The following is a 7,524-nucleotide window of genomic DNA, read 5'->3' on the forward strand; positions in this document are numbered from 1 at the left end:
CAAAAGTTGGATCGGGAAAGAAGAGTGTCGTGCATTGTGCAGTATCTGCGGACAGTTTGTATTGTGATTTGTATTTGCACTTTTATGCGGTTGAGAGAACCAAGTATTTGTATTTGCACGTAGGCTAAAGACTACTTGTGATTTCTATGTAGTATTATTTTCAGTTGGTTGCTGTAACTTGAAGGCAGAATCTGCAACCAAATAGAAGTGAGCAAGTACTAGACTGGATGATATGTGTTTGGTCATGATTTGTTTGGCTGTAGCATCTCTCTCTAGTGTTAAGCGCGTCGTGGATATGTCCTTGTAGTATATGTTTGCTGTCGCAAATTTTTTTCAATCTAATTTTTCAATTGAATCACTTCTCGTGCATGACTGCATGACTGCAGGTTGATAGATCACTTCTATCTTATTACTCTTTTAAATCTAATTTTTCACATGTCCATGAATTCCTAGTTGGATATAAACTACAGTCATCCATTGATTTAGTATCAGTTTTTCAAAAATCATGGCCATCTAATTTGATAAGAAACTGGAATCTAAGTCCATCGATTCCGAGTTTCTTGCCATATTATTTTCTTATAGTAAGTACACTTCATCAGTTTCTTTTGCACACCATGACAGTCTAATTTGTGTGTTGTTGAAATGTACTGATTTTACTCTACGCAAGTCAACCTGTATCACTAGATAATTTTTTTTGTACACAATTGAAAGGAATGAAGTATGTACAGTAGTAGTATCAGCATATTCAGAAGTATCACTAACTGAAGGACATCTGCACGTATATGTAAATCGGTAGCAATCCTTTTGCATAATCAAACTGAATTCAGTTCGGTTCAGTTAGTCGAGTCAAACACTGACGAATTCATCCAACCTGACCATGGTCACTCACCTCTTACTCCTCTCAGAACCTTGGAACTGCTGTGCTCAATGTGTAAACAGAAGACCAGGCTTTTGATTGTAAATTATGCATGACAGACATATTAAATGATGGTCTGCATGTTTCCATTATGGCTTTCCCTCTGAATTTTTAGAACACATCGTTACAAGGATATCAGATTTCTTTTTTGCCTAATTCTGCACCTAACTACCTATTTTAATTCATGACCATTACTTGGTCAACCATGCTTTTAGCACTTCACCATACTGTTTGCATCTTTGTCCCAATGAAGTTTTTTCATAGGCGAGTGATGCGTTGACATAATGTGCAAACAACAAGACATTGATTTGTGAACTATATATTTACATGCAGTATAGGTTAATATTGATCTGTGATTTTCCTTACTTGGTCTACCTGTTTTTAGCACTTAATCATATTCTTTGCATCTTTGTTCCAGTGGCATATATGAGTATATCATGTGCGATTGAGGCTATCCTGCTAAAGGGAAGGAAGATGGAGGAGCAGATTCTAACAGCAAGCGTTAATTTCTTTACTTTGGTGTTATGTAACTGTTGTCTTACTTCCTCTTATTTGTTTCAGGAGAATGCATACCCATCCACCTGATGGTTTTCTTAGTTTATCAAGCAGTCCACGAACGCCAACATTCCAGCCAATGCACTATCCATCTCATGTCCCCCTCCTAGACAACAGCAACAGTAGAATCTCCGTTTTGTCGGTGTCCCCTCACATGTTGCCTTCTGAACACCACCACCACCACCAGTTCATACTAAAAGGAAAAAAAACACCATCCGAGTCTGGTTCTGGTAGAGGTTCTTTACAAAAAAAGGCCCATGTTGTAGAACAGGCCGGTGATGTCTTTGGTTGTCATGAGGCTGGCCGGTGAGAATGCCATGTTGCCGGAGCCAAATGAGCCCGGCGTAAACCTGCAGAGGAACATGACAGATACATGATTTTCTGAAAATGAAAGCGAGTTCACCATGACTACGACAGATACTAGGTAGTTTAGCTTGGGATAGAATACAATGCAGTCTCAGAATTACTGATTGCTCTTCGTTCTCATTTTCCTTGTTGGCTGAAACTATTCCTTGTCTACAGATAAGCGGAAGCCGTGTTCGGAGCCACCAACAGTGTCTTCCTTGGATTCATTCGTGCAATAAGGAGGGTACCCGGCCTTCTTCACGTGTCGAGCAACAAGTAAGGACCAGCCTTCGGCTGTTACTATTGATTCATGTGCATGCGCAAAAATGAAAGAAAATACAATACTAGATTTGGACACAGCACGTGAACCAACAAGTTTTCACTTTCCTGACATGGGTGCAAGGGTGATCGAGGAGGATTTTCGTGGCCCGATGGGTGTCATGCTCTTCAACCACTTGGAGGCGGACTTCACCGTGAAGCCCAGTGACTACTGCAGATAGATGATCATCCGGGTGATCATGATGTCGGAGGTCGCCAAGGTGGAGGTCCTCGACGCCACCATCCGGGGGGAGGTCCACCGGTGTCTGAACTCCAAGCCTTAGTAGATACATCTAGAGAAGTGGTCTGTTTAGGTTGGTGGTGGAATGCTAGGGAAGGTACCCACCTTTAGATGATGGTTGTGTTCGTCTGATGTTAAATGGGATGTCGTGATTTCTTTCAGTTGAGATGTTGTTCCTTGACACGAGTCTGATGTTAAATGGGATGTTGTGATTTCTTTCAGTTGAGATGTCGTTCCTTGATATGAGTTTATTTTGCACTGGGCATGTCTATTTTCTATCCAGAAATAATGCATCTATATTTTATTTTTTTTAATTCCTAATTAGCTACTAGTAGTGTGGGAGGAGAAGTGCACGCTACTACTACCTAGGATAGTAGTAGCGCTGGTTGAGATAGTAGTAGCGCACTGCCATCTGCGCTACTACTAACAGACGTACTAGTAGCGTGGGTGGCATCCGCGCTACTGCTATCTAGTTAGCTGTAGCGCCTTATTGGTAGCGCGGGTGCCCGCGCTGCTGATAGGCCTAAAACCCGCGCTGCTGCTAGGCTTTTCCCTAGTAGTGCGTTTTGTTGGCATTTTCGATTTCCTTGCTCAAAGCACCTCTCACATAACTGCTTGGGGAGAATGTTCCTTGGTATGTGACTCCTCCATTGTTCCAATTAGTTTTTGTTCTAGTGCTTTATTCATTGCAAATTTTTGCTGCTTAGGTGACCATGTTCTTGAGCTTGCATGTCAAATTTATATGGTCAAAAGTAGTTTTGATGCATGATATAGGCCCTAGGCACTTGTAGGAGTAGTTGCTATCAATATTATTGAGTTTGGTTTACTTTTATTTTGAAGTTACTAAAATTTTCAGAATTTTTCAGAGGAAGAAATATGCTTAGGAAAAATTTCCAAGGTGGTTCTTCAAGGAAGCAAGGACCCAGGCTTGCAATGCGTGATGCTGATGATGAGCCACCAAGAGACGCTCCACTGCGTCCTTGTGAATGGCCTTCTGAGAACTTTATGGATCGAGCGGGAATTAAGGAAGAATTCAACGCATATTTGCGTAACGCTGATCTCGTGAGCTTCGAGGAAGATAAGTGTAGCCAGTATCATAACCTCACCAGTACCTTTGTGAGGAGGTATGAATTTTCAACTTCACGTAATTCTCCAACTGTCATGTTTGATCTTTATGATAATTCTTACACTATGGACTTAGAGGATTTTACCACTTCATGCAAACTTCCACAATGGAGTAGTATAAGGGATCCTCGCAAATCTGAATTTAGAGATTTTCTTGCTAGCATAACTGTGGGAGAATACACAAGCTACCATAGGGAGCATTCACTTTCCTGCTATACATTATTTTGCTCTCTTCATAGGTAGATGCATAAATGGTAAAGATGAGGCATGTCACATGTTTGTCCCTGACCTCAGTATTCTTAGGAGAGCTGTGTTAGGAGACAAATCTTATAATTTGGGAGCCATTGTTGCACGTAGGTTGCATCTTAATAGATTTAATGGAGATTTCTTTGGTGGAATTTATGCAACCCGCATAGCTAATTTTCTTGGTGTGTCCATACGCGAAGATGATATTGAATTACCTCCTGCTTATCTAGATTTTAATTCTATGTTTCACACTAGTTTGTCGAGAGGAACGAATCACCTCTCCAGTATTGACTAATCTTTGACAGACGCCATGTTGTCCGTATTACTCTCCCTGCTCCTGCCTTCTTTGATTATCAGGCAAGAGGAAGATATACTATTACCAGAGAGGAGGCAGATGAGTATGAGAGGAGAGAGGAGGCCACTCGTCGCCACGCTGCAGCTCAGCAGGCGATAGCCGCTGCATCGCAGTACGACCCCAGCTACTATTATGGATATCCGCCAGCCAGCCGTGGCCATAGACCAACTTAGGCCAAAAGCCTAAGCTTGGGGGAGTACGTATTTCCCACCGACATTACATTTATGTTCACACACTCATTGCTAGATGTCGGTGCTCATACTTTTTCATTGTATTATCCATGCTAGTTTAATTTCCTTTTTATGCTTTCTTCTTGTGTGTTTAATAAACCTTAAGAAAAACCAAAAAAAATAGTTGTAGCTTTTAATCAGTTTAATTTCCATGCTTGTAGTAGTAATTAAAAAGAAAGCCCAAAAATATTTCATGTTTTTCTTTTGCTTATTGGGAGCTTTCCCATGTAAATAGTTTTATTTCTTTTCTTTTCTTTGGGGGTCAATAGGAGAAGACCATGATTAAATTGTTGAAGTGGCTCTTATATGCATTATTGTTTATCTGACAAAAGAGCCCATATTGCCTTGTCTTCTCCTGTTTATTGAATGCTTGCAGATTCCAGCTTAGTCCAATGCACGTGCACTATTATCATTATTCACATCGTTCGGTTGTGCAAGTGAAAGGCAATTATGATGATATATGATGGACTAACCGAGATGAGAAAAGCTGGTATGAACTCGACCTCTTTTGTTTTTGTAAATATGATTCGTTCATCATTCCTGATTCAGCCTATTATGAATAAACATGTTTGCAATGACAATTAGAGATCATAGTTTCTTGTGCCATGCTTGCTTAGCTATGAGTTATAATGGTTTACCTTGCGTGCCAACATGCTATTAAAATGGTTATGATGTGGTATGATAGGGTGGTATCACTACAAAAAATACACTTCTGTGATGATACGTGTTTGTCACAGTAGGTCGCTTTTTTTGTCATGCATGTACATTCATGACAAATTTATGAAAAAATCAAGGTAGTCATACCTGTGCTGTCGTAGAAGTGTTCCATGACATTACCAAAATTATCATCACGGAAGTGTCCACTTCCATGACGATAAATCGCGCGTCACAGAAGTGCTTTCGTCAAGGGTGACCGACACGTGGCATCCACTGTAACGGAATGCCGTTAAGCTATCGGGTTGGTTTGTAAGTGCATCTAGTGCCACCACTAGTTGGTTTTGGAGTATTGACGACAAACCTAGTTAAGGGACTAATGTGTTTGTGAGAATTGCAGGATAACACAGGTAGAAGTCCCTCATTGATTCGGTTTTCCTACCAGAGATGACCCCTAAACATGTATGAAGACATTGAAGTCAAAGGTGGTATGTGAAGACATTCACATTGAAGACTATGACAAGAGAAGACATCGCATGAAGACTATGGAGCGTGAATACTTAGATCTATCGTAGTCTTCTTTGTTGAGTCATAGGAACCACCGTACTGTTAAGTGGGGTCCAAGAAAACCAGTCAGAATGATTGAAGTGATGCTTATCCAAAATCCTATGTCTTCGAGCAAAGACTATGAGAGCGAATCTTGATCAGACTTGGACAAGTCAGCTTTGCTTGTAGCCCAAGTAAAGTTGCTGTGTGTGTTTGAAATCTAACCGTTGGAACACGTGTCAGTTCCTTAGTGACCCAGGGTCATTACGGACAAATCAGGTCGGGTTGCCTAGTGGCTATAAATAGCCCACCCCCTACAACCATAAACGGTTGGCTGCTCAGAGTTAAAGTACGACTTTTGTCATTTGAGAGCAACCCACCTCGAAGCCCTTGAGAGAGAATTCCTTGAGAGGATAAAGCCCTTACCACCCAGAGCCAAAGAGTGTTAGGCATCACTTAAGTCTTCTTGTCTGTGTGATCGGAAGACTTATTACACTTGAGGACTGTGAATCCTCCAGCCGGTTAGGCGTCGCGTTCTGAGCATCCAAGAGTCATTGTGGATCGCCGGTGAACGAAGTCTGTGAAGGTTTGGAAGTCTACCTTGAAGACTTACCAGAGTGATTGGGCGAGGACTGGGTGTCCTTACCTCAAGGGGAATAAGGTGAAGACGAGGTCTTCTGAGTTGAGTCTCAGCCTCCCTAACCAGACGTACAGTTGTCACAGCAACTGGAACTGGTCCAACAAATCATTATCTTCAATGAGTCACTGCTTTCATCCTTCCCTTCCCTTTACTTACTGTTGGTTCTTGTGAAGTCATTGTATGATAGCATCACCATTCGACTTCACTAAGTGATTACGTGTACTGATTGGCTTCTCAATATCTTCCTACCTGATCCTTACTGCCTAGCTGCTATTAGTCATTGGGCTTTCACTTCATTGAATACGTGACTATGGTTTTCCTAGTGTAGTCTACCTTCCGCTGCATGATAATAGGTTTACTTCTATCGTTTGTCTTCGAAACTTACATGTTTTGAAGACTTTCATAAAAATCGCCTATTCACCCCCCCTATAGTCGATCACTAGCACTTTGAATTGGTATCAGAGCAAGGTACTCCCTTGTTCTGTGTGATTCGGTTTAACCACCTGGAGTTTTAGCTATGTCGACTGCAGGGATAATTAAAGTCTCCGCTACGTGCCCCATCTTCGATGGGACTGAATATCCCTACTGGAAGAATAAGATGCGCATGCATCTTGAAGCCATTGATGTCGACCTATGGTATGTCGTCAAGATCGGCGTTCCCAAGGCTGGAGAAGGTGTCACTGCCGCTGATGTCAAGAAGTTCGTTCAAATGGACTCTACTGCCAAGAATATCATCTGTGGTCATCTGACCAAAGGACAGTATGGCCGCGTGAGTGCTTTGGAAACATCGAAGCTAGTCTGGGACTGGCTATCCAAGGTCAACGAAGGCGTCTCAACCCAGAGAGATCAGAGAATTAGTGTCCTTCACAACCTCTTCAACCGCTTCAAGAGAAATGACAATGAGAATGTCCAGCTCACGTTTGATCGACTCACTGACATCACAAATGAGCTTCAAGCCCTCGGTGCTAATGAGATCACCAAGCATGAAGTCGTCAAGACACTCCTGAGATCGCTTGACAGTTCGTTTGACACCCTAGCCCTGATGATTCAAGAACGTCCTGATTTCAAGACACTCGATCCGTCTGACATACTTGAGACGCTCAACACACATGAGTTTCAGCTTTCTGAGAAAAGAGACATCTACGGTCCCAACTATGGGCGAACTCATGCCTTGAAGGCAAAGGCTGTCTCCTCATCTGAAGAAGAATCTTACAGCAGTTCTGATGATCCTGAAGACATTGGAAGGGAGCTTGCTATGCTTGTGTTCTAAAAATTCACCAAGAAGAAAGGCCTCAGAAAGTCTTCACGATCAAGCTCAAGGAATGATGAAGCTTCTGCTCATGACTACAAGAA

Source organism: Triticum dicoccoides, chromosome 3A (genome assembly GCF_002162155.2).
Source record: "Triticum dicoccoides isolate Atlit2015 ecotype Zavitan chromosome 3A, WEW_v2.0, whole genome shotgun sequence".
Taxonomy (NCBI): Eukaryota; Viridiplantae; Streptophyta; class Magnoliopsida; order Poales; family Poaceae; genus Triticum; species Triticum dicoccoides.